The following is a 26,360-nucleotide window of genomic DNA, read 5'->3' as shown; positions in this document are numbered from 1 at the left end:
TCAGCAAATGATTCGATGAGTTATCAGAAGATTTTTGAGTTGCCTAGATCTGCCAGGCAGTACATATGCAGGAAGGAGAAAGATTTGAAAAATGCAAGTATTTTAGAGGATGATGAGCATATAGATGAGATGTATGATAGTATGGTTTGTGCAGATACGATGACAGAGATGGAAAATATGCTGAAAGCTGATATGCAGAGTTGTCCCAGTAATGTATCAGTGCAGTCCCTGGACATGTTTCATGAAATTTCAGATTTTATGTCACAGATAGAGTTAGAGGCTGAGGTGACTCAGCTAAAAGTGTTGAGTGCTGAAGAAATTCAGCAAATAGAGCTTCTGACTGATTATGATCAGCCTATAGAGACATAGAGGGCTGAAAACTTTTAGCCAATAGAGTTTACTACTGAAATATTTCAGCATCTAGAGTTTAGGGCTATTCCTATGTAGTCCATAGAGTAGAGGGCTAAGGATATTCAGTCTCACCAGAGGGCAGAATTGCTATTTTATAGCAAGATTTGAATAGTGTAGAGGATCATAATGAAGCAAGGGTTGACACGAAATACAAGACTGTGGATAAGAAGGTGAAGCTGGTAGCTAGACCGCTTCCACCTGACAGTGATCAGCAAGTAGAGAGGGCTGCCAAACAGCAAATTTTGAGGAACCCAGAGCATATAGGCCATAAATTTTCAGCAGAGACTCTTGCTGAATGAAAAAGTGGAAATGGTGATTTCTTGCAACCCTCAGAGAGGCAGTGCTTTCAGGATATGCTTGAGAGACATGGAAGGAGGCTTGCTTTCTTCTCGCATGAGATTGGCTGTGTGAATCTGGATATTGTTACCCCTATAGTGATCTTTACTATCCCTCATATTCCTTGGAACCTCCGACCTATTCGAGTGCCTAGGGCACACCTGCCAAAGCTAGTTGATTTGCTTAATGAGAAAATCAGGATGGGAATCCTAGAGCCGTCATCTGCACCATACTCAAATAGGTGGTTTACAGAAGAATGGTACTCTCCGATTTATACAGGACATGCAGCCAGTAAACAGAGTTACTTTCAAGAATGTTGGTATAGGTCCAATTGTGGATGAGTTTACAGAAGCATTTGCTGGACGTGCCATCTATTCTTTAGGTGACTTGTATTCAGGATATGATCAGTTTCAGCTGGCCTTGGAAAGCAGGGATCTAACCACTATGAGAACTCCTATTGGGCTTGTCAGGATGTGTACCTTACCTCAAAGTGCCACTAATTCTGTTTGCATATGATGAATGCCATGCATAAGGTCCTTCGTGAGTACATACCTCAGCTTACCATGCCTTTCTTGGATGATGTGTCCATTAAGCGGTGTGTAGAAGAAGAGAAGAATGAGAGTCTAAATGAGCAGGGATGTAGATACTTTGTGGCTAATCATATTACAACTTGTGAAAAGATTTTGGCCAGGTTAGAAAAAGTGAACTTGACACTATTAGGGCAAAAATCTATTTTTGGAGTAAATGAGGTCGTCATTGTTGGACATATGTGTGGGTAAATGAGGTCGTCATTGTTTTTGGAGTACATGAGGTCGTCATTGTTGGACATATGTGTGGGTATTATGGCAAGAAACCTTCACTTGCGAAGGTGGATGCTATAGGAAAGATCACAGAGTATTGTTCTACCACTTCAGAGGTACGGAGATTCATTGGAGCTTGTGTGTTTTACATGATTTGGATACCCCATTTTGCACACATAGCAGATTGTTTATATCAGCTGCTTCGAAAGGGGCAGAAATTTTATTGGGATGAGAGCCACACTAGAGCCATGCGAAAATTGAAGAAGTTATTGTAGACTGATCCTACTTTCAGGAAAGCGGATTATAATTGCAGAAAGCCTATTGTATTGACAGTTGACACTAGTCCAATTGGCATAGGTTGGGCTGTGGGTCAAGATGATACAGATGGAAACACGTACGCTATTCGGTTTGGGGCGAAAGTCCTAAATGAGAGATAGAGGAGGTATCCACAAATCAAGAGGGAATAATTGGGGATTGTTACGGCTCTCAAATGCAACAAGGAGTATTTTATTGGAGCCCTAGTTGTGGTAGAGACAGATTGCTTGCCATTGATAGGTATGATTACGAGTTGCTCTACTCCAGACATAGCTATGCTGAGATGGATCGCATACATCAAGTCATTAAATCCATAATTTAAACACATAGAAGGGAAGGATAATCCAGTGGCAGATATGCTGTCTAGAGCCAGATATGACGATGAGGAGACAGTACTTGTAGAAGAGGATGATGCCGAAATTTCAGCTGCTATGGTTGATCATGTTTGCCATGTCTATGATATTGTGCCTTTCATAGAAGAACTCTATGCTGGAGATTGGTTGCATATTGGCAAGTACCTTACTACACTAAGCAAAAGAGATGAATGGACAGATGAAGAAATCAAGAAGCTCAGGAGAAAAGCCTATGGTTATTTTCTCAAGGACAGATTTCTTTGGAAGCACCCGAAGAAAAGAGGTGGATTACCCTTGCGGGTTGTCAGCGCTAAAGAGACCCAGTTATAGGTGATGAGAGAATTTCATGAGAGTCCTTAGGCTGATCATAGAGGAGTGTGGGCTACTTATGAGAAAATCAAGGAAAAGCATTGGTGGAAAGGCATGTACAGAGATGTTTCTCGCTTTGTAGAGACTTGCAGAGACTATCAGATGTATTCCGTAGTGCGTCATCGAGACGTGCTTCAACAACCTATCCGCTATGCATTCATTATAAGTGGGTAGTTGAATTGGTTACTATGCCAATGGGTCTATGGCAAATGAGAGATATTGTATTAGCTAGAGAGGATCTTACCAATTATGTTGAGGGCAGACCTTTGAGAATGAAGACCACTAGTGCAGTGTGTAAGTTCTTATTGGAAAAAATTTTATGCAGGTATGGCTGTGTGGGTAAGATCACTACAGATGACGGGACCTAAAATGGGCCGGCATTGGCTATAGCACTAGCCGGATCTCATGCTCATGACACACAAACACCCTCATGGCCTCGCGGACTAGGAGCATCAATCTAATGCTAGAGGACAAACTGCCCTAAAGCTTAATTCATGCGTTTATAGTTTACATTCCAACGTTTCCCTAAAACTCCTCTAAGGGAGAACCCAAAGCACATACGCATAACGCTTCGTCACACACATATAGGAGACACTCCATCGACTAATAGTCGAAGCCCCACTACAACTCTCCTACATCACAGGGATTAGCCCTTTGATGCGCTGCTAAACATATAACACAAACAAACACAAACTCCTCTCAAGGTACCAATATTTTACGTTCCAGGATGTACCATTCCTCAATTTTTCCTTATTGTATGCAATGGACTAAATAATCCAACGGCTAACCTACAGCTTAGGATATCCTCTCACGCTCATCGTTGCTCACAACCTAAGGAAGACAGGTGCCATGCATCCAGGAGGTTTTTGTGATACCTTTTAATTTTTATGCTTAATGAAAATCGTGTATGACTATGTGCTCAGACAAAAGAAAGATCAGCATTGTGCATGGTGCATAAAACATTCTTTCCATGAATTTCACTAGTGCGTGCTGCGTTGAAAGGAGGCACCGAGCCATATGCTCATGCTACCATCCTCTTTATTCAAACCGTTTCCTATATGCCAAGTGCAATGCATAAATCAAATCTTTTATTTATCTTTCAGTGTTTCAGCCCCTCTTCATCCAACTCTTAGAATTTTGCATCCTTGATCGGTTAGATAGGGTTTCTATGCATTTTTTCCTTTTAAAAGAACAATAAATACGCACAAAACATAGAAACGGAAAAAACCGAGGCCAACCTCATGCTTTGCCATCGTTATACATTGCACAAACATAGATATAATTTTCCCTAATTTTCCTCAGCCCGTTTTCTATTTTTCCCTAATTTTAAACCCGTTTTTTCCATTTTTGGGCATTTTTTCCTATTTTTCTTTAATAAATAATGACTGAAAATGAAAGTTGATTGTGTGTTGTGTCCCTTAGGTTCATTGACAGCAAAAACTCAGATTTAGTTGGTGTGACATATCATATTTCTCATTTGTATAGCAAAAAATCCAATTTTACCCTTAAAACGCGTGTTTTCCATGTATTTTAACACTAATTCCGGCCATGTAGCCTTATATTTTCTGATTTTAAGGTTGCAACCAGTTGAAACTCATGGAAAACAATATCATAATGAGCTTTCATCCCATATGAACAAGATTTCATAAAGCAAATAACATAAAAAGATCATTTTCCTTTTTAAAAATAGCATTACCGCTTATTTTCAGGTCTCGATTTCTTGGTCTTGATTATGGGACTGATTTCCAGCATGCATTTAATGCTCAACATCTTCAAGAACAACACTCTTCATGCTTTCATCCACCCGGAAGCAATCCGGTCTCATCCGGACAAGCTTTCCTCCATCATTCTCCATTGTCTTCTTCCATACAAGAACAGCCCCTTAAGGGAGAGAGAGGGAGGAGAGAGAAAGACTAAAATAAAAAATCTTCATCCAAGCCATCATTGCGCGAGCGAGAGGTGGCGATATGATCAGCAAGGAGAAGGTAGTCAAGCTCCATGATCACTTGGGGGGGTTGCTCACAAGCTGCATGATGGATCTCCCACATTTTGAGCTCAATTTTCGGCGTGCAACAGGGCGCCCTCTTCACATTTTCTTCATCTTCAAAAAATGTCCACGATTTGATGCTACATTAAAAGTTGCCCAAGGCCCCAAAGGTCATGACCATTTGGCCAAAAATAAGTCCGCCTCTTCAAATATTGCCTATTTCCTTGGCCATTTCCTCGTCCGGTGTCCAAATTGAGTGCTATAAATTTCTGCGCGTCCGGCTTGACATCCCGCATTGGCTGGAAACTCCTGAAAACCTGCACGATAGTGTGAAAATTTATCAAAAATCAACAAGTGTTGCTCGGGCGTCTTTTAAGAGTGGAATTTCACTTGGTGCTTAAAATCGTCCTAGCTGGAGTCGCCGCCTTCGACGTTGAATATTTTTCCCTTGATATTCATAATTTTTGGCTAATTTTAAGCACTTCTCCGCATCAAAACTCCGCTCGCATTGGCGACCACAGGATAGGGCGACTCAGCCCTTCGAATCCCACAGTAGATCTGCACAAAACAACCAAATGAAGCATCAAGCTGATACAAAATAGATACATACTAAACACAGCACAATGCTCACCCTACCCCCTGAAAAAACCAAGGCATGACATCCAAAAGGAGTGGGCCTAGCATAATTTGATAGAAGGTCCGAAGTTAGTTACTAACCAACTGCTCCAACACGGCCAAACTAAAAATAACTATCAAAGAGGTTGCCCTAAGTGGTGGTCTAAACTACCTACCTAACCAAGGACAACATAACCAAGAACTCCTACTAGGCGAGGACTCCTATAGCTTGATCATGAAGTACTTTCTTTGACCACATTTCTTCTTTTAGGGTTTTATCCTTCTATACTCGAGTATGTAAAAAGGAGGGAGCTTAGTGTAGTGACCCAAGGAGAACAGGGCATCGGCCTCAGGTCCTGTCTCGGTACCCAAGAACCTACCAAGCCCTCGCAAGGCGACACTTAATCCTTTTCTGACACTCACTTTTATTTTCGCTCCAACCTTCCTTAATTTCTTCTTTTCCAGCAAGAAGCCACCCCTAGGAAGACAAGGCATCGGCCCCGGGTCTGACTCGTCCTCCCCAGGAACTTACCAAGTCTCCACTAGGCGATAATCAACTGCTTATAAATTTTCCCTTTCTTTCCGTTTCGATTTTTATAGGGGGTAAAACCCCTTTTTACACACCTTTGTATATTTTTATTGTATTTTTGAATATTCAGGGTTTCTTTTCATCTCTATCATCATCATTTTGCTTCTACCGGCAGGCTTCTCTAACTGCCTCACAACTAACAAGAACTCCTAGAACGACTTCCTAGCAGGCTCGCAGAACAAGGTCACTAGAACTCCCTTCTAAAACAGGTCTTTTGATACTTAACAATGTCTTTAAAGGAGGCAACGACTACTCAGACCTCCCTCAGACATACTGAACCTAAACCTCGGGACTTCATGCCTTGGACGCCGATCCCCAAGAAGAAAAGAAAACCCCCTTAACAAGTACACAGACACAAGTAACATAAAAACACGGTACTGATAAAGGAGAGATATCACCTGGATAGGGCCACGAGAAGCTTCCACGCAACAAAAGGCTCCTTCCAAGCTCTTCTTCCGAACTTGTCTAGCACAAAACTAAAACAAGAAACCATTAACCGTACCTACACTAAACAGATAACTGGCCCTCTTGGCCTAATGAAATAAAGCACTTCACTACAAAACTTGATCGGCCCTCTTGGCCTAATAAAATAAAACATTCAAAACCTCGCAAAACGGGCCCTCTTGGCCTAACGAGATCAAACAGAATAACACCTACACATCCCTCCCTGAAAGAGTACAGATATACAATAATAAGCTCCTTCCAAGGAGGAAAACACAGTGCTCGTAGCCCTAAACTAAATGCATAAGGTTATGACCCATCCCTCCTGCATATATAGCAAGAGGCGTACGCATAATATGTTGTCTAATCAGCCTATGGGTCCAGGATAATAACGGTAGATTGGTCTCGGCTACTCTTTGCATCACCCATATCAACCATCGTCTGCCATATATTGCATGCTCTGATAACATTCCCCACAACCGACCGGGTCCTGTTTCATCATTGATGGCAATATCCAAACTAGGACCACAATTGAAGAAAATGTCTTCTTCATAAGCAAGATTTGCCAGTGAATCCACAAACCGATTCCAGTAACGTGGAATCAGCTGAAAAGACACTCTCTCAAACTCCTCAAGTAGGGTTATAGCAGTTCGATGATACATACAAAGAATGGGATTCCGCACTGTGTATGTCCCATCTAGTTGATTCAGGATCAACTGAGAATCCCCTTTTACTAATAACCGATGAATACCACCTTGTTTGGCAATATGCAGTCCCATAATCAAGGCTTTATACTCCGCCATATTGTTAGTGAATCCTACCCCGAGATAAGCAGCTAACTTCATCGTTACTCTACATCAGGGATCTTGGATTACTACTCCAACACTCCCTTTTTTATTAGAGCCCTTGGATGCTCCGTCAAAATATAATGTATACGTCCACAATGGGTTTACATAACCTCCCATCACGAACTCCTCTATTCGTAATTATGATAATCAAAGTTTAGCATGTTGAGAGGGTGAACTGATGGCTCCATCCCACCTTCTTCATTGAGCTTAACAGGGATACTCATCAACAGTCGTAAGCAGTGATGGAAAAAGTGGTGCGCAGATCGAATGCTGTACGCTTGCGTAGTGAATGCCGGAAGGTCTCCAAGAACAAAAGAACTCTACTTTTTGCACAAAACTCAAGGTAAAAAGCATGCACGACATGAACAAGAGACCAATTGGGTGCAATATCCCCCCATGCCTTGTGTGAGCGCTCCACAAAGCATGTATTTTATGTATTCATCATCTTCAAGCTGAAATAATAGCCCAAATTACAAAATAGCAAGCTTTTGGCTTTTGAGTTTGCTTTAGCACAAAATAGAAATAAAGCTAATGGGCAGTGCCCAAAGAGTCAAGCATACCCAATACAATGTCCAAGTACAAATAACATAATAGTGCGCCCATGCGCATACAAAATAATAAATAAATATCCAACGCCTCAATAAATAGGCACGACAAAATATAGGCGTCATGCCTAAGGTATGCGCCCATCAAAATATAAGTGATAAATCGAATACTCGCTATCCTCCAATGCTTTCCTCCGCCACTGCTGCTATCTCTACACATCAACTGAAGCATTCACAATCGTTAGTAAAATAATACAATTAAACCGACAAAAGTGAATACCTAGCAGTCTTCAGCTACATAAATAAATCAACTAGTTAGAAATCAATCCTAACCTTAATTTATTACGAGTACGCACTCTAAACTCATAAACGTTTATTAATTTAATATGCATTTTGCGGAATCACCCGCTATGGAATCACCCATATACACACTAAATTAATGAAACGCCCGAAAAGGATAGGCGTCCCCATCAACTTCTCGCACAAAGAATCCACTTTGTGTATGAGCCCCGGTCATCAAAGTTTACGGAATCCACCGTAAAACCTCACGGAATCCACCATGGCACAGAATCCACCGTGAAATATGCCTCCTGGCATCATACCCCCGGGGTGGGATAGCAATTGACCTCAATTGCTATTAGCTCAATGTGGAGCTAACAGAGTGGGGAAAGCATTTAAGTCTCTAGCATGCATCCATTGGGCTTCTTCTACCGGATGGTTCTTAAATTTGACTAGATATCTAGAATATCTTCGGCTAGTTCTAGTGGTCATAAAGTCAGTATCTATGATAGCTTCAGGTTCAAGTATTTCAGTCTCTTCCTCTAACAAAGATGGATTTTCATAAACAGGGTGTACAGGTAATTGGCCTCTAAAGGGTCGTAATAAACTAATGTGAAATGTTTTGTGAATTTTCCAATGAGGTGGTAATTCTAACTTGAATGCATTGTCATTAATTTTGTGAATGATCTTAAATGGTCCATAAAATCTACGGGCTAATTTCACAACTGGGTGTCTATCTACACTTTGTAATCTACATTTTTCTATTCTCAACCAAACATAGTCATCAACTTTGAAATTCATTGCTTGTCTTTTCTTATTGGCTTGTTTGGTATATGATTGCTGGGCTTTGGCAATCATGGCTTTAACTTCATCAAAAATAGTAGCGTGCATACTAGCAATATCATCAGCACTTTGAATTCTATTTGATAAAGATGCAACAGGTGTAGACAATCTATAACCATAAATCACTTCAAACGGTGCTTTCTTTGTAGATGCGTGTGGTGTATTGTTATATGCAAACTATAATAAATGCAAATGTGTGTCCCATGTTTGTGGTTTAGAAATAGTATAAGCACGTAAAAGATCTAGAATAGTACTGTTAGTGGCTTTTGTTTGTCCATTAGTTTCAGGATGAAATGCAGATGAGAAATCAATTTTTGTTCCTAGGTTAGCAAACAAAGTAATCCAAAAGTTGTTACAAAATCTAGAATCACGATCAGAAATAATAACTTTTGGTAATCCATGGTTAGTGAAAACAATTTTCAAAAACAATTGTGCTACCTGTGATGCTGTTAAAGTTTTCTTACATGGAATGAAATATGCTTGTTTACTAAACCTGTCTACTATAGTTCAAATCATATCATGGTTAGCTTTAGTATTAGGTAAACCACTAATAAAATCCATAGAAATTTGTTCCCATGGTCTTGATGGAATAGATAAAGGCATAAGTAATCCATATTGTTTACCGTGATGTCTCTTAACTCTTTGACAAATCAAACATTCAGAAACAAAGTTAGATACATCAGTGTCCATATGCGGCCAATAAAATCTTCAATTAATGTACGTAAAGTAGATATGATACCTCTATGACATTGATATGGAGGACAATGAATCTCATTCAAAACAAAAGATCTGAATGGAACTGTAACACATAATCTTTTTTCATAAAATATGAATCCATCATTATAAGACAGTGAATCAATAGGAATCCAGTTATTTCCAACTAATTTATTCCAATCAGCATGAAAAGTAATGTCCTGATGATAAGTATCTTTCATAGGAGTTAAAGAATCAAATGATATAATAGAAATATTATGAATGGCAGGTCTTCTACTTAATGCATCGGCCACTACATTTTCTTTACTGGGTTGATATTGGATAATCAGATGAAAACTTTGAATAAAGGCTGCCCATTTGATATGTCGGTTAGATATTTGAGGTTGGCTAAGTAAATGTCTAATACTTTGTTGATCGGTCTTAATCATAAATTCAGAACCCATTAAGTAGTGTTTCCATTGTCTTAAAGCTTGTACTACAGCTAATAATTCTTTATCATATGTGGAATATTTAAGTTCGGAGGGTTTCAGCTTATAACTAGAATAGGCTATGGGATGATTGTCCTGCATAATTACGGCTCCTATTCCAGATCCGCTAGCATCAGTCACTACTAAAAAGAATGGTCTATTACAATCAGACAGTTGTAATACAGGAGCATGGGTTAATGAATGTTTCAATAAGTCAAAGGATTTCTGTTGATTATTGGACCAATGATAAACAATACATTTCTTTAAAAGTTTGGTCAAAGGCAAAGCAAGTAATGAAAAATTACGCACAAACTTCCTGTAGAAACTAGCAAGACCTAGGAATGATCGTAACTCATGCACATTTTTAGGTATAGGCCAATTCAATATTGCTTCTATTTTCTTAGGGTCAACCTTAATACCATTTGATGATACTATATGACCTAAATATTCAATTTCTGTTTTAAAGAACTCACTCTTTTCCAGATTGGCATACAGTTGATTATCTTTTAATAACTGGAAAACCAATGACAAATGTTCATAATGTTCTTTCTCATTTTGACTAAACACCAAAATATCATCAAAGAATACAATAACACAATGCTGATATTTCAAAAATATACGATTCATCATTCTACTAAATGTAGCAAGTGCACTAGTCAATCCGAAAGGCATCACTAAAAATTCATAATGACCAAATTGTGTCCTAAATGCAGTCTTGAATATGTTAGATTTATCTAATCTCACCTGATGATAACCAGATTTAAGGTCTATTTTACTAAATATGGCAGAATCTTGCAGTTTATCCATAAGGTCATTGACTCTAGAAATTGGATATCTATTCTTTACTGTGATCTTATTTAAAGCACGATAGTCAATGTACATACGATAAGTTTTATTTTTCTTCTTTACTAACAAAACAGGTGCACCAAATGGAGAGAACTACTAGGTCTAATCAATCCTGTATTTAGTAATTCCTCAACTTGATTTTGAATTTCTTTTTGCTCTATCTGGTTATGTCTATATGGTGCTTTACAAGGTGGTTGTGTACTAGGAATCAAATATATTTTATGGTCTTCTGGACGTGAAGGAGGTAAACCAGGTGGTAGATCTTCTACAAAACAGTCTTTAAAGTGTGCAAGAAATTCTTTATGCGTAGGGTGTATATGATTTTCTTTAACTTGCAGTTCATTCACCCAAATGAGATAAGATTTACTACTTTTGCATAATGCACGTTTAGCTTGAGTATGCGAAAGCAGTGGAAAAGCATTAGATGCATGCATACCATACAATGTAATATGTTTTCCTTGAAAATGAATATTAATCGAATGTGTGGAATAATCTATATCAGGGTTATGCTGATGACGCCAAGGCATACCTAAAATAATATCACTGGACTGTAATGGTACAACTAGAAAATTCCTTCTTTCAGTGTATTCACCAATTTGAATTTCTAAATCATGCACTTCCTGTGTTCCATTATACGTAGTGCCTAAGAATACTGCTTTAATGCGATAATGTGTAGGAACAGTTTGTAACTTCAATTCTTTCACTAGCTTTGTAGAAATAAAATCATGAGTACTACCATCATCATGCAAAATAATCTTTTTCCTTCCATGCACCAAACATTTCATTGTCAATAAAGAATGTGGAGTTGGCATACGTGGTAAAGTATCCGAAGGAGTAGTAATGTCGTCTTCATCTTCCGTGAAATCAGGCATTTCTTCATGTTCGTCATCTTTCATTGCTCCAAGGTAGTTGATATGGACAGGTGGCTTCTTCGAATGGCAATTGGCTGCTAGATGACCAGGTTGGTGGCATTTATAACACGCTATAGGTTTGGCTTTGATTACATTGTTTGCAATGGCAGGAAGTCTAGGGATGTTAGGATTTGGCTGTGGAATGGGCTTAGGGTTTTGGTTGGTATTGGATGGTAAAGCAGGTGGTTTTGCCCAAGATTTACGGAAAGATGATGAAGGAAAACGACCTTGATTAAATCTTCTAAAATTTGAGTTGAATTGCTTAGATCCATAGTTACCATTGGCTTGGAATTGCTGTGGACGCTTGTCTCTTCCTCGAAGCTTGTCTTCAGTATTGTGAGCTAAAGAAATTGCGTCTTCAAGAGTTGCAGGCTTGAACATATTAACTTCAGCGTAGTAATGCCCAAGTAATCCAAACATATACTTGCGCTTGTATGTCACTTCAAGTACGTCTTCAAGCATGCGTAACTGGAGTAATGCATTCCAAAAGCACTCAGTGTACTGAGGAATAGGCTGACGATCTCGTTTTGCTGAAGAAGGTCCCATTGCTTTATGGCTTTTTCATGGAATTGTGGAGGAAGGAAATTCTGCATAAACTTCTTCTTGAAATTCTCCTAGGTAGTGGGAAAATTTATACTCTTACGAACCATGGTCCACCAAAGAGATGCTCTATCCACTAAATGATTAGTGACACACTTGATTTTATCTTTTTCTGCATATGTTTCCTCATGAAAATAATCATCAAACTGACTGATGAATGCAAGAACAGTTTTTCCCTCTCGAGTGGCATTGAAAGTACGGAATTTGAAATTTCTTTTACTTATCTTTGTTTCCTTGCGGATGGATTGAGCTTCGAGAGTCGCGTCGATGGTACGTCGAATAAGGTCTTCAGATTGAGGTTCCTCTTTGTCGGTAGTCGATCTTTGTAAATTAGCCAATTGAACTTGCAATGCTTGCCTAGCTCGTCGTTCTTCATCCAACTGCATCATGATTAAGTCCAGCTTTTGTTCCATCTAGGTTCAGGAAGATCGCCTTCAGCCATTAAATCATCCATATGTGATTCCGTCATCCTGCAAAACTCAAAAGACCTCACACTCTCAAAATCCAATTAGCGGGATGAGTGTAGCTCAAGATCGGGTGTACAAGGCTTATATATTTTTGTGTGTGGCTTTCACAATCTTCGTCTTTGGCTATTGCGGGATTTGTAATCTTTGAAAAATCTGCGTTTTAATCTTCTGTGTGTGCTGAAACGGGTTCAGCAAACCTGCGTATACAAACAGTACCTTCCAATGAACAACTTTGCAGTTCGGAGTTTCTGCGCAAGAACAGCCCTTCTATGAGTTTTGAACAGAAGTCAGTTCTGACTTCAGATGACTTGTCTGACTTGCAGAGTTGCAGACTTATGTGACTTGTAGAGTACCAAGACTTGCAGAACTTGGTTGATTTATCAGACTTGCAGGATTTAGACTTGGAAGACTTGCAGAACTTGGGAGCTTTTGTGTGACTTGTGGCTTAAGTGATTAAGCTTATAGCTTAATCTGATCAAAACGGTGAATTTTAGGGGGGGGTGTTTTTTCAGCCGCCGAAATTCACGCGGACATCTTCTGATATGCCGAGTTGACGATTTGATTAGTTTAAGCTGGGAATCCTCATCGCCCAAAGAGTGGTTAATTGCAAACCGTATGGTTGGCAACTCGATCTCGAGGGGTAACACACACTCTTCTCCATAAACTAATTTAAATGGAGTATGGCCGGTAGCTCGCTTGAACGTTGTATTGTATGCCCATATTGCCACATACAACTTCTTGTCCCAATCTCGTTTCTTCCTAGAAACTATTTTAGACAAGATACCCACAAGCTGCTTATTAGTACTTTTGACTTGCCCATTTGCTTGCGGATTATAAGGAGTCGTTTTATTGTGCTTGATTTGCCAAGCTTTAGTCAAGCTTTTAATCACTTTGTTCAGAAAATGGGTTCCACGGTCCAACACTAATTCCCTTCGGGGGACCGAAACGGAAAATAATCTACTCTAAAAGGAAACTTGTAGTCTCTTTAGCATTATCCTGCCTCATCGCCCACGCTTCTGACAATTTTATAAAATAATCAGTGGCTACTATAATGTATCTCTTCTGAGTAGTAGACGACGGGGTGATAGGACCCACAAAGTCAATGCCCCACTTCTCAAATGGAAGGATAGCCATGATAGCCGTAAGTGGGTGTTTTCTATTCTCTCTACTGTCATGTCTTTGACAGGTATCACATCTGTTAACATACTCAAAGGAATCTTGGAAGATGGACGGCCACCAATATCCAGCTCTTAAAGCTTTCAGTGCCGTCAACCGTCCTGCAAAGTTCCCTCCACATGCAGAGTCATGGCACTCTTCCAAGATGAAAGGAACCTCGTCAGGCATCACACATTGGCGATAGATATCATCAACACCCTGCCGATATAGTGTTCCTGCGATCAAGGAAAACTTCAAAGCCTGTTGTTTGATTTTCCTCTTTTCATACTTTGATAAACCAGCTCCCATCTCTCCTGCTGATAGATAATGCGTAATAGCAGCATACCAAGATGGAATCGAAGTTGTATCAATTTTAAACATTGCTTCCGTATCACTTAACTCCTGCAAAGTGATTAACCACTTTGCCAAATGATCAGGCGGTTGTAGCTTGTTTATAAGCAATCTAAGTCCTTCCGACTTCGTATAGAACACTACCTTCTCATAGAGGATGTAGTGCCTGAATTTCTTAGTCCCAAAGACCATCGCAAGACACAACTTCTCCATGTAGGTATAGTTGATCTCTGAAATGCCCAATTTTCGACTAGCAAAAGCTATCAGATGATACCACTTTTCCTCCCAATTTTGGGCTAAATAGCAGACAGCTCATACTATGCATGGTGGCTACTGAAAATATATAGAACACCTCGCCTCTTTTAGGTGCTTTTAAAACGGCGCTTTTACTAGCTCCTGTTTCACATCCTCGAAAGCTACATTACAAGGGTCGCTCCATTCAAATGAACAGCTAAAGGATAATAAGTTCGTTAATGGAAACGTCCTTTCTGCCAAGGCATTTATAAACCTCCGATAGTACTCTATCGACGACAGAAAGCTATGAACCTCTTTCGGAGTGCGCGGTGAACTCATAACAACTATGACCTTGATCTTTTCAGGGTCAGTTACAATCCCTACTGAACTGACCACATGGCCTAGCAATAGCCCATAAGGCACTCCAAAGACACACTTTCGTGGGTTAAGAGTGATACAAAATTGTCTGCAGCGCTCAAAGCACTTTCTTGAGATAATCAACATCCTATCCCTTACAGTGGCTGCCCCCAGATCATCGATAAACACTTTCAGCTCGTCTGGGGAGATGTCACCAAAGGTCTTGTATGCTGTTCGTTGCCATGATCCAGATGCATTGCACAAACCAAAGGCCATCACATGGTATGCAAAAGTACCAAAGACAGTAATGAAAGTTGTTTTCAACTTGTCCTCTTCTGCAATTGCCATATGGTTATATCCTACAAAGCAATCCATAAATAAATATATATCCCTACCTGCTAATTGATCCAAAATCTTTTCAATAAATGGAAACGGGTAGTAATCCTTAACCGTCTACTTATTTAGCTCTCTAAAATCCACACATAGTCAGATCTGGTTGTTTTTCTTCTTCCTGATAACAACTGGTGAACACCATTCTGTGTGTTGTACATGAAAGATTAAACCAGCTTTTCTTAACTTTTGTAACTCCTCAAACAGCTCGTCTCTCAATTCAAAAGGCATACGCCTTACCTTCTGACGCACAAGACGACTACCTTCTTTTACAGGAATAGTATGAACAGCCAGGCTGGGAGGATTGCCTCTCAGCTCATCATAACTCCAAGCAAAGATGTCACGGAATTCTTGAATCAAGGACACATAGTCCTCCCTTTCTACTGAACTGAGCATGGAACCTAATTTAATTGTCCGCGAATCATTCGGCATGCCAAGGTCTAACTCAATCACATCCGCATCTCTTATTCTATCTTGCGGCTCTACCGGCTCATTTAGAGTTATCTGATAGAGATCCTCTGTAGTGGACCCCTCTTTAGATTCATCACTGGATGATGTCTCAGTACTACCAGATGGATCATCTACTGTCTCTAATTCAGTAGAAGATAAAGGAGCTCTCTCACTCTGAGGAGACTCAGGGTAAGCATCGACTATTACTCGATTAGCACCTCTACCTCGAACCACTCGACCGGCAGGTATATCGACTTGACAGTCTGTTCGTAAGATCCAAGGCCTACCTAGCAAAACTCGATAGCTAGGACATCTTGCAAATCTTATCACCCTAAAGTCTAAGAATCATTCTACATTCACAACCGTAACATGGACCCTAGTAACGCAACCTCCTGGTTGTCTTAGACTATCATCAGCCATTCTAAGAAGGGTGGAGCTGTCTTTCTGGATGCCTAGACCCAACCTCTCCTTCAACTCTTAACTCATGATATTGACGGAGGATCCAGTGTCTACAATAGCATGCTCCACTAATATTCCATCCACATAAGCTGGAATCCTAGGGCAGTTCTTTTCAGCATGGTCAAACCAATCTTCCCCTACTCGTGCTATGCCCAAAGGTTCTACAATATACCCAATACGCAGAATCTTCTTAAATTCCTTGCGTACTCCTAGAGATAATTTGATCAATTGCAAAAGGTTCACATCTAGTTTGACTTCGCAAAGAGAACTTGCTAAATCAAAGTCATGATAAGTAGCCAAAGTTCTCTTTTCTCGCCAAATCATCCTCTCTTTTGGTCTTTGGACCGGTTTTGGTGCTTTTTTTTTGGCTCTTGCCTTCTTTCTTGGCACTTCCTCATCTTTTTTAGGGTCACCTTTTTTGTCAACCGGCTTTAGCGGTCCCCCTTCTATGCTAGGATTCTGGACCTGCATCCCCTTATTCCCTTGTTTAGGGTTTCCCTCAACCGATTTTTCCTTATCTTTGTCAACCTCTTTAGCCTTTTGGCCTCTTGTCACGGCTCTTAAGTTAGAGGTTTCAGCATCATTGACTCGTACAGCCTCAATAAGGCTGACTCCGTTGCCTTGTGGCAACTCTTCAACAGTGGCCTTCCCCCTTTGCAATATTTGTCTTGGTGCATTATTCTACTGCAAGTTATTTCCTTGCGCTCTATGATTCACTGGGACCGGCTGTTTACTTCCTTGTTGGAGGGAACTAATCTTACTCCAATAGGTAGCAGTTAAATGGCCCGACTTCCCACAAATATTGCATTTAATATTTGGACAGTTTCTAGGGAAATGCTGTCCACCGCACCACTTACAACTGAATCTAGAGGGTCCACCCTCTTCAGGGCGTCGACTCCCTATCAGATTTTGTTGCTTCTTCAAGAAATTAACGTCCACAACTATTTGTCGATATTTTTCGGAAATCATATTGGTATAATGCTTCATCATATCCTTAACTTCTCCAAGGACATTAGATGCACTCGACTCATAGCCTCGATCGTCGACCTGTCGTTCCATTGGCCTAACAATCTGATTTGGCATTGGCTGTTGACCCACAAGAACAGCATTAGAATTCAAAACCTGGCCTCCAACATTTGGTGGAGCCAACTGACTTGCTATAGGCATAGTCCCACTGGGAGGAGCTGGCAGCAAGGGTACATTCTGAATCATACTTCCTCTCCCACTAGAGTTAGTCGTAGGCATCCCTTGACTTCCATTTGTCAATGGTAGATTGCCTCCAGATACTAAACCCGCATTAACATTCATTTGAGAGAAGTAGGCCATTTGTAATCATGCTTCTACTCCCTCTGCCCATGTAATAGCGTTGTCTATATCTGCCAAGGCCACACTGCTCAATTGTACTTGGATATTAAAATCCAACCCATGCAAAAAGTATTGCAATTGGGCAACCGACAGAATGGGAATGTAAGTTTGTAACTTACGAAATACTTCCTTCAGCTTCTTGGCATAAGCTTTCACATTCTCATGAGTGTCTTAGCGTGTTATATTCAAGACCCGCAACCAATATTGACCACCTCTTTTAGGGGCATATTCTCCTCGGAAAGCTTCATAGAATTGATCAATTGTGGTTATGGTTCGAGACTCTATGCTATGATACCATACTGCAGCCCTTCTTTTTAACATCATATTAAAGAACATCATGAGATATCCCTCATCTTGGATGCGATAATTGAACATCAATCTTTGAAATTCACAAATGTAAAATTCTGCATCCTCTTCTGCTAACCCATTAAAAATGGGCAAGGGAACTCCTAAGGCTGGTAAATCTGGCGTCCCTGCAGGAATTGCAATAGGTTGTGCCATGGTGACAATCGGATTAACAATAGGAGCTTGAACGGGTGTATTCACCCCCCACTCGAAGCAGGTAGACTTGGTGGAGAAGTGGAAGAACTTACGCTTCCTCCTACACCTAACAAACTATGTTAACAGGCTAGACGGCCTCGCAGACCAGGAGTGTCAATCCAATGCTAGAGGACAAACTGCCCTAAAGCTTAATTCATGCGTTTATAGTTTATAGTCCAACGTTTTCCTAAAACTCCTCTAAGGGAGAACCCAAAGTACATAGGCATAATGCCTCATCACACACATATAGGAGGCACTCCACTGACTAATAGTCGAAGCCCCATTGCAGCTCTCCTACATCCAGGGATTAGCCCTTTGATGCGCTGCTAAACATATAAAACAAACAAAAAAAAACTCTTCTCAAGATACCAATATTTTACGTTCCAGGATGTACCATTCCTCACTACAATTTCCCCTTACGACCCAACGGCTAACCTACAGCTTAGGACATCCTCTCATGCTCATTGTTGGTCACAACCTAAGGAAGACAGGTACCATGCATCCAGGAGGTTTTTCTGATACCTTTTAATTGTTATGATTAATGCAAATCGTGTATGACTATGTGCTCAGACAAAAGAAAGATCAATATCGTGCATGGTGCATAAAACATTCTTTCCATGAATTTCACTAGCGCATGCTACATGGAAAGGAGGCACCGAGCCATATGCTCATGCTACCATCCTCTTTATTCAAACCATTTCCTATATGCCAAGTGCAATGCATGAATCAAATCTTTTCTTTATCTTTCAGTGTTTCAGCCCCTCTTCATCCAACTCTTAGCATTTTGCATCCTTGATCGGTTAGATAGGGTTTCTATGCATTATTCCCTTTTATAAGAACAATAAATACGCACAAAACATAGAAATGGGAAAAAAACCGAGGCCAACCTCATGCTTTGCCATCGTTGTAAATTGCACAAACATAGATATAATTTTTCCTAATTTTCCTCAGCCCGTTTTCTATTTTTCCCTAATTTTAAACCCGTTTTTTCCATTTTTGGGCATTTTCCCCTATTTTTCTTTAATAAATAATGACTGAAAATGAAAGTTGATTGTGGGTTGTGGCCCTTAGGCTCATTGATAGCAAAAACTCAGATTTAGTTGGTGTGACATATCATATTTCTCATTTATATAGGAAAAAACCCAAATTTACCCTTAAAATGCGTGTTTTCCATGCATTTTCACACTAATTCCGGCCATGTAGCCTTATATTTTCTGATTTTAAGGTTGAAACCAGTTGAAACTCATGGCAAACAATATCATAATGAGCTTTCATCCCATATGAACAAGATTTCATAAAGCAAATAGCATAAAAATATCATTTTTCTTTACAAAAATAGCATTACCGCTTATTTTTAGGTCTCGGTTTCTTGGTCTTGATTACGGGACTGATTTCCAGCATACATTTAATGCTCAATATCTTCAAGAACAACACTTTTCATGCCTTCATCCACTCGGAAGCAATCCGGTCTCATCCGGACAAGCTTTCCTCCATCATTCTCCATTGTCTTCTTCCACACAAGAACAACCCCTTAAGGGAGAAAGAGGGAGGAGAGAGAAATACTAAAATCAGAAATCTTCATCCAGGCCATCATTGTGCGAGCGAGAGGTGGCGATATGATTAGCAGGGAGAAGGTAGTCAAGCCCCATGATCACTTGGGGGGTTTGCTCACAGGCTACATGATGGATCTCCCACATTTTGAGCGCAATTTTTAGCATGCAACAAGCGCCCTCTTCACGTTTTCTTCATCTTCAAAAAATGTCCACGATTTGATGCTACATTAAAAGTTTCCCAAGGCCCCAAAGGTCATGACCATTTGGCCAAAAATAAGTCCACCTCTTCAAATCTTGCCCATTTCCTTGGCCATTTCCCCGTCCGGTGTCCAAATCGAGTGCTATAAATTTTTGTGTGTCTGGCTTGACATCCCGTATTGGCTGGCAACTCCTGACAACCCACATGGCAGTCTAAAAAATTATCAAAAATCAACAAGTGTCGCTCGGGCGCCTTTTAAGAGTCGAATTTCACTTGGTGCTTAAAATCGTCCTAGCTGGAGTCGCCGCCTTCGACGTTGAATTTTTTTCCCTTGATATTCATAATTTTTGGCTATTTTTAAGCACTTCTTGGCATCAAAACTCCGCTCTCAGCAGATCGCGGTGAATTAGATGTAGATGAAGCTAGGGAGCTTTCTCTCAACTAGGAATCAAGTTGGCTCTAACCACAGCATACAATCTAGAGGGAAATGGAAAGAGTGAAAGAGGGCATCCACCGATATAGTGAAAGCATTAGCCAAAGCATACAGAGGACAGATTTGAGAATGGTCGAGACTTCTACCATTTGCTTTGTGGGCTGATCGTACGACTCACAATGTTACCACAGGATATATGCCTACAGAGTTGATGTATGGCCAAAAACCAATTATGCTGACTCAGACTTGTGCTTTGACTTGGTCAATTTTACCTTGGCAGGAGGATTTGACAAGAGAGGAGCTCTTAACTCTTCGGATCCGGCAGTTGGAGAGAAGACCAGAGGATACTCAGCTAGCTATTGATAGGTTGAAGGTTGCTAGACTTAGAAATAAGGACAGGTTTGACAGTAGGCATCGCTTGTGGCCTAGAGCAATAGAAGAGGGAGACTAGGTATTAGTCTTTGATAACAGCCTTGAAAATCAGCGTACTGCACTTCGGAAGATGGTGAAAAGATGGTTTGGGCCGCAGACATGTCTTTGACAATGCAACATATGAGCTGATAGAATTGGATGGGACAGTGCTTAGAGTGCCCATTGCAGGAAAAAAGAATCAAGATTTTCAAGAAAAGAGATGAGGAGGATTATGCATTGGAAGAATCTGCAAGAGAAGAGCAACGAGAAGAAACTCTAGTAGAAGAGACAGATGATATGTCAGATAACCTTGCTGATATACCGGAAATAGACGACAAAGAGATTGATCTGTTCGTGGATCTTGACGACAATGATCATGGGTAGTTGGCCCATCCGAAGGTTGTGCAGGATCAGAGGGGATGGATGTCGTGCTGCTGCGCATCCAAGGTGTGGAATCCACCAAAAAGTTTTTGTATGTGACATTCATGTTTCGTGTATACCTAGTTGTTGTGTTTGCATTTTGTTTTGCCTGTGGCTTGCGTGTTTGTGTGTGTATGAACCCTAGCTTTCCGTAAGTGTGTTTCCAGTTATCGTCTCAAACCCGTGTGTTAGGACTTCGTTCCATTGTAAATAATATTATCTGTGTTCATTTATCTCTGCGTGTGTGTGAATGAATGCTTGTGTGTGTGTGTGTGTCAAAAATATTGAAAAAACGGATGCCAAGCAAGATTGCTGAAGCTGTCAAAGCTGTACAAGAAATCCCAGATCTAAGATAAGAAGAAATACAAGAATGCCGTACAAGTGGACGACTAGGGGCTTACTGGGCTAGATCGGTGGCCATGCCTTCCCACAATACTTTTTTGGAGGTTAGCGGAAGAACTTGTCCATCAAGTAGAAAAAGCTGGATATAGAGCATTGTTCTTACTGTTGATACCCCTAGATTAGGGCACAGAGAACCAGATATAAGGAACAAGATTGCTAGAGGACATACTGGGAATAGACGTGAAGCTCACGGTTTGGAGACATACATGCTTCATGTGTTGGAGTTCAACATCGAGCCTAGAGAAGACTCTTCACCCTATTTATCTTAAGAAGCAAACCTCTTGATGGATGAACATGAGAGTTCATGTCTGGTGGAAGTGTGTATGATTATCTTCACAATCAGTGGGGTGTCTTCAAATTGCCAACCCTTCTTTGAGTAGCTATTGATGTATCCAAGGGGATGGACTATTTGCACCAGAGCAACATTATACACAGAGATTTGGAGGCTACAAAAAGTTTAGCTATGTAAATCTATTGGGGGGGTCACCAATGAAGCTCCATAGGAGGGCTGCATGGGTCTGGAGTGTACCTTCCTATCACTGGCATACCCAAATTTAATAAGTTCAGTGCAAGGCTAATTCTTGGCAGTGATAGCCCTGCTATCCAGGAAAAAAGAGTATGCACTTCTCAGTGCTTGTCAAGGACTAGATCCCTTCAAGTTGGAGTTGAATTTCTTGCCAAGAAATATGCAGAGCATATCATTTTTATCCCAATCCCCACATGGGGGAATCATACAAAAGTCTTCAGCCTTGGTGGACTAGCAGTGAAAAGCTATCGATACTATGATCCTAGAACAAGGGGACTTGATTATGAAGGGATGCTTCAGGACCTGAAATAAGCTCCTAATGGTGTGGTAGTTTTATTGCATGCCTGTGCTCACAATCCCACTAGAGTTGACCCTACTAGAAAACAATGGGAAGGTATCCGCCAAGTGATTCGGAGCAAGAACATGTTGCCCTTCTTTGACATTGCATATCAAGGTTTTGCCAGTGGGAGCCTTGGTGCAGATGCATATGCAGTTCGTCTATTTGTGGTGGATGGGGGTGAGTGTTTGGTGGCTCAGAACTATGCCAAAAACATGGAACTTTATGGTGAACATGTGGGAGCTCTAAGCATTGTGTGCCAGAGTGCATCTGTGGCTACCCGTGTTGACAGTGAGTTAAAACTTGTGATTAGATCTATGTATTCAAATCCACCAATCCATGGAGCCTCTATTGTGACAACAGTTTTGGGTGACAGGGATCTCTTCTCTGAGTGGACTATGGAGCTCAAGAGCACGGCAGCTCCAGCAAGGAAGCTGAAGAAGGAGTAGAGATAGAGAAATAGAAGAGTTATCTTCCAGCATCATCAACCATGGAGAAGACGAAAGTTTTATGGAACCTAAGAATTTCAGCATTTCTGATCAATCTTGCTGCCATCATGGAAAAGGCTGATGAAACACTGCTACCTACATTGTATAGAGAAATTGGCCTGGAACTTGGAGCAGACGAAAGTTTTATGGAACCTAAGAATTTCAGCATTTCTGATCAATCTTGCTGCCATCATGGAAAAGGCTAATGAAACACTACTACCTACATTATATAGAGAAATTGGCATGGAACTTGGAGCAAGGCCTTTCCCCTGGGCATTTAGAGTAATTCTTGAGTTTGAGATACAAGCTTGAGAGTTGAATTTCAACTTGAGATCGGGCGGCATAAACCCAGTGGGCTGTTCAGATTCGATTTCGTCTTGTATTTTGTAAACATCTTGGCAGTAATACAATTGTTACTTGGCATCATATTTGTCTTGCTTATTCGCTTGATTGATCTTCTATCTTGAAATTCATCAAGGTCCTTTGTGGACGCGACTTTGTTTTCGAAAACCCTTCGACAACGTAGAACTTGAAATGATTCGACAGTAGATAGTGTCGAAACTTCTCCAATGCAAATAGCATTGCCAAGCACTCAAGCTTTGTCACTGTGTAGTTTTGTTCTTTATCAGTGACCTTTCGGCTTGCATAATATATTGGTTGATCCAACTTGGAAGAACCCTTCTGGCATAGGACAACACCTAGCCCTTTGACCGATGCATTTGTGTGAACATGGAACTCCTTTGTCGAGTTAGGAGGCTGCAGGATGGGTGCTCTGGTGAGGCACTGTTTTAAGGTATTAAAGGCTTCTTTGTAGTAATCAGTCCAAAGGAAATCTACATCTTTCCTTAGGAGCTTCTGTAAAAGGGGTTGCCTTGGTTGCAAAATGTGCAATAAATCTTCTGTAGTAGCCCACATGGCCAAGAAAACCTCCGGTATATTCTTCCAATGATCCAAGACGTTGTGCCGAAAAACTTGTTGGCACAACTCTCTCATGCGATCCATCACCCTCCTCCCCTCATCATTCATGATGATGGCTCCTGACCTATCATTGACTAGATATGCATATCCCCCTGGGGTATGCCTAAGATGGGTCCTCTCCCATCTGCGTCCACACTCCTCGGCATTGAGAGCGGAATTTTGATGCCGAGAAGTGCTTAAAAATAGCTAAAAATTACGAATATCAAGGGAAAAATATTCAACGTCGAAGGCAGCGGCTCGATCTAGGACGATTTTAAGTGGCAAAGTGCTTTAAAGGCGCCCGAGCGACACTTGTTGATTTTTGATAATTTTTCAGACTGCTGTGTGGGTTGACAAGAGTTACCGGCCAATGTGGGATGTCAAGCCGGATGCCCAGGATTTTTCAGAGCTTGATTCGGAGTGCGGACGGGGAAATGACCACAAAATGGTCAAGATATGAAAAGGTGGACACTTGAGAGGCCAAAATTGGGCATGCCTTTTGAGTTTGGACCCCCCACTAAAAATTTTATGCAACATTGATAAAAAAACATGGAGAGAGAATGAGGGATGAAGAAAAAACGTGGAGCAACATGGCGGCCGTTTTTTGCGCCCTCTTATGATGGAGATGGAGTATGCAGGCTGAAAGCAACCCATACAATCGATCATGGGGCTGATCTTCCCTCTCTTGGCAGGTCTTATCGCCTGCCTTCACCCGTCAAATGGTGGCCTCAATGGAAATCTCTGATTTCAGTCTTTCTCTCTCCTCCCTCTCTCTCCTCTAAGGGCAGATTCATGTGGTGAAGAAGACGAAGAAGAATGGATGACGGATGCTTGTCCAATGAAGACCGGATTGCTCCGTGATGCAAGAGGAAGGAAGATTGGTGATTGTGGACTGTCATGAGCATTAATGGCTACTAGAAATCAGTCCTGAGACATGGCAAATAAAAACCCGCAACCCGCAAAGAATGGTAATTTCATTTTTACAAAGGAAATTGATGTTTTATGCAATTTGCTTCATGAATACTTGTTCCCATGGAATGATTATGCATTATGATGTTGTTTGCTATGAGTTTGATCAATTTATGGTCAGAAAATCAGAAAAACATAAGTGTTATGACTGAAATTAATAGTGTAAAACCCATAAAACACGCGAAATATGGGGAAATTGAGTGGTTTTGATATATCAATGGGAAATGTAATAAGACACACCAACTAAATTTGTGTTTTTGCTGCAAATGAACTTAGGGGCCATAGCCCACAACTCATATTGTATTTTCAGTCATTTAATATTGCAAAAAATACAAAGAAAAATAGGGAAAATGGTTAAAAATGAGGGAAAACTAGGATTTGAGTGTGCGAAAAATACTAGAAAATAAGAACCATGTTTGTGTATGTATGGGGGGTCTGAAGTATGAGGTTTAGCCTCAATTCATCCCTATCTTTATGTTTTAGTGAGTTTTTAGCGTTTTTCATACAACAAAAAACATGGACATGAACCCTAAACCTATCAATAATGCACAACTTAAACGGGTGAGGGGGTAGAGTGTGTAAAAGGTGTTTAAATGCTGAATGAAATGATGAAAAGCTTGCTGGTTTCTATGCATACCATTTAGGTTGGTCGATAATTAAAAATTAAGAACCTAGTAGCACGAGGGTTTCTCGGTGCTAGGTTCATGCAACGCCGCATACGAGCAATAGTCAAAATCATTAAAAGAAATGTTTTCCACATGTGCACAAATGCTGATTGTCTTAATTGTTTGAGCACATGGGCATTCACAATTTGCATGAAGCATAAAATGATAAAACGTATCAGACAATACCTCTTGGATGCATAGCACCTGTATTCTGTAGATCGTGACCAACGTTGAGTGAGTAAGGTTGTCCCAAGCTGTAGGCTAGACATGGGTCTAAGGGGAAAGAAAGTGAGGTATGATACATTCCTGGATACGATCAATTGGTACCTTGAGTGGAAATATGTGCGATATTGTGTTTTATGTTGAGCGACGCATCGAGGGGCCAATCCCCAAGATGTAGGAGAGTCGCAGTGAGGTAGCGGCAGTCAGCCGTGGGAGGACCTCCTATGTTTGTGCTTTGTGCCATTTGGCAATGTGCTAGGGACTCCCTCTGAGGAGTGTTAATTGGGTTAGAGTTGGACTATGAGATGTGATACAAACACAAGATGTTTAGGAAGATGATGTATGTGTCATCCATGCTCCTAGCCGCGAGGCCGTGGGGTTGTTAAGCGCATGATAGAGGTCTGGCTAGTGCATGAGCCAGTGTTGGCCCATTTTAGGTCCCATTAGGCATATCCAGGAGACCCCTGTGCATCCGGTGTATCGACTAGGGTAATATCTATCGGAGTAGCACCGATAGGGGTGCCATAGACGGCTGAGAGCAAAAGTCGAAGTAACTGGAGTAGACGTCCCCACAGGTGTGACAAATCCTTGAGGTCACGCAACTCCATTTGAACGACGAGATGAAGTCATCACGTCCGTGCCTCCACATCATCCACCTGAGCCTGAACCACGCTCCCTGGAACCGCCACGAGAGTAACCATACAGAGCCTCAAAGGGTGAAACTCCAATACTAGCGTGGGT

At 40.8% G+C, this 26,360-nt stretch overlaps 1 pseudogene; it reads left to right on the top strand.

Moving 5' to 3' along the window:
- LOC148018856 (aspartate aminotransferase, cytoplasmic pseudogene) overlaps positions 1 to 25,598 on the top strand; it is a 183,028-nt pseudogene extending 157,430 nt beyond the window's left edge.
- Positions 25,599 to 26,360: the final 762 nt, after the last annotated feature.

The sequence above is a fragment of the Lygodium microphyllum genome, chromosome 20 (genome assembly GCF_053477565.2).
Source record: "Lygodium microphyllum isolate KBCC chromosome 20, Lygodium_microphyllum_v1.1.10, whole genome shotgun sequence".
In the NCBI taxonomy this organism is placed as follows: domain Eukaryota; kingdom Viridiplantae; phylum Streptophyta; class Polypodiopsida; order Schizaeales; family Lygodiaceae; genus Lygodium; species Lygodium microphyllum.
This window is presented reverse-complemented; position numbering and strand designations above follow the sequence as displayed.